This window comes from Camelina sativa, chromosome 19 (assembly GCF_030686135.1).
Source record: "Camelina sativa cultivar CO46 ecotype springtype chromosome 19, ASM3068613v1".
In the NCBI taxonomy this organism is placed as follows: domain Eukaryota; kingdom Viridiplantae; phylum Streptophyta; class Magnoliopsida; order Brassicales; family Brassicaceae; genus Camelina; species Camelina sativa.
In genome coordinates this window covers 15,912,081-15,914,280 of record NC_141898.1, presented here as the reverse complement: position 1 = coordinate 15,914,280, position 2,200 = coordinate 15,912,081, and the positions used below count along the sequence as shown (strand labels likewise).

The 2,200-nt window shown below is 36.1% G+C and overlaps 1 pseudogene; it reads right to left on the bottom strand.

Moving 5' to 3' along the window:
* Positions 1 to 570: 570 nt before the first annotated feature.
* LOC104767912 (RNA polymerase II C-terminal domain phosphatase-like 5 pseudogene) lies at positions 571 to 1,329 on the bottom strand (annotated as a pseudogene).
* Between the last annotated feature and the right edge of the window lie 871 nt (positions 1,330 to 2,200).

The window sequence follows — 2,200 nt, the reverse complement described above, 5'->3', positions numbered from 1 at the left end:
CATCACTATATTCGACTTGATGCCGCAACCCTTACCGGCAGAACCTCTTTAACATATCTTCCACTATTTAACTTTGCCATATTTACTTCCATACAAGAATGTACGAAAACGTTTTCTTCCAGTGTCATTTTTAGCTAACAAGTGGCATATATCAAAGGATTAAGTGTCAATACAATAATTTAGGTGATAAAGATTTTCATTGGCACTGACTCAGTCCCAATCTTAATGATAAGACATCTTTTAATCTTATTGTAATAGCAACCAAATCCAAAAGACTACGAAAAAATGACTAACACTTCAGAATTCTTTTTCAATTTTCATTGAACACGTAACATGGCAGACGCATTTTCCATTTTAACATATTAGCAATCAAAATCACAAGCATATCTATGTCAAAATTTGGACCATACAAAATAATCTTTGGTTCAAGCGTGTCAGAATCATCATTGCAGTAGATGAAACACCATCACAGAGATGCAGTTATGGGCATTAAACTTTTTTTTTTTAAATAAAAAAACTATGAATAACTCAGTATTAAATCAAACACCATCTCTGCTAGTGATTATCATCTTTACATAATATATTAGGGAGAATATAATGACCATGGAGTTGATCCAAAAAAATAAAACTTTCATATCTTCCTCTGCTGAAGCCTTAATCATCTAAATTATGAGAATCAATAAACTAAAGGAATCATTCTTCACAAATCACAAATACCTCTAAGAATGTAAAGTTGTGGACTGTATACATAGATTAAGTCAGAAGCAGTCTTGTCTGCAAGGATCATGTAACAACGGCCTCAAGTCTTGTGAATCTAACTCATTTTCGAATCTTTTGTGAACATCTTGGAGAAACTTCAGAACATTCGCCAATGATCCGTTGTCTGAGCTCTCGTCTATCTTCTTTTCTGCGTAAGACTTGGACTTTGTATTATCATCACCGTCTCTGAAATATACGTACTTGGTGATCTGCAACAAGCTGCTCTTGCCATGAGGCCAAACATCAATTGTATCATCCACAATTACGACTCTTTGCTTATCAGCCACAACAAGATCGAGTGTCTTCTCTTTAGGACTTTCTTTACTGGTAATGACTCGATCTCCAAAGTAAACTTTATCCGGATCAATCAAGTTCAACACGGTCTGGGGCGTAAGTGGATAAACCCATAGTGTAAACATGCATTGTGAAAAGCTTGTTTGCCTCCAAAAGAAAGCCAGGAACAAAAGGTCGAAGTTTAATGATGTATTCATTGGAATGGCCTTTGTTGAATCTCCAAAGATCAAGCCTTGAATCAGCTGGTTCGAGTAGATACTTCTCATCATGTCCCATACTGTCAAAAATTGTATGTCCCATAACCGGTCTTTTTAAATTATTATTAGAAAATGCTTATTTAAAAAATTTGGGTAAGAAATTCTCAAAAAATCACATTCATTTAGGGTGTTTTGTTGAAAATATTAAGTGATTTTGTTACGTGTCTATTTCTAAACGAATCAAAATATTTTTCACAGTTTGCATAGAGGTGTTACATCCAAATATCATACTTCAAATTTGGTTTTAGGTGGATTATTACACGTATATAACTTACATGTATCTATTTGGAACAGGAAACACCATAATCCAACTAAAACCAAATTGAAATATGATATTCCTTGCTTCCAACAAGAGAATTCCTTGCATCCTTGACATTGACTGTAACATCCGCGAACTGAAATCTCGATTTATAGGGTGCATCGATCGATGCACTATATGCGTTGGTGGATGCAAGGTCGGTTTTGTGCAGTTTGACTTAAGCTAAACGCTGCGTTATTAGGCTAGGAAACCCTTAAGTCGTGTTTAAAAGGGAGTTTGTCGTGTTTAGGCTAGTTTTGGCCACTTTTGAGAGAAAATAAGAGAGAAGAGAAGTTCTTCACAGTTCTTCAGCTTTTGGGTGAGTTTCTGGGAGATCCTTAGCCGTTCTTGGGAGATCTGTAGCTGGGATCGTTTTAGGAGCTTCCTAGGAGCGTAGATCTTCCTGTTTGAGGTTCAGAATCTTCTTGGCAAAGGTAAGTGCATGACCATGACTTATCTAAGCTGGAGATTTCTCTGATCTGTTTGTTTTATGTGTTTATTGGCTTGTTAGTACGTTTTTGGGTCGCTAAAGGCTTTGGGAAGCTTTTTGTGGCTTTGATTTGGTGTTTTGGTGGTTTAGGGACAGAGATCC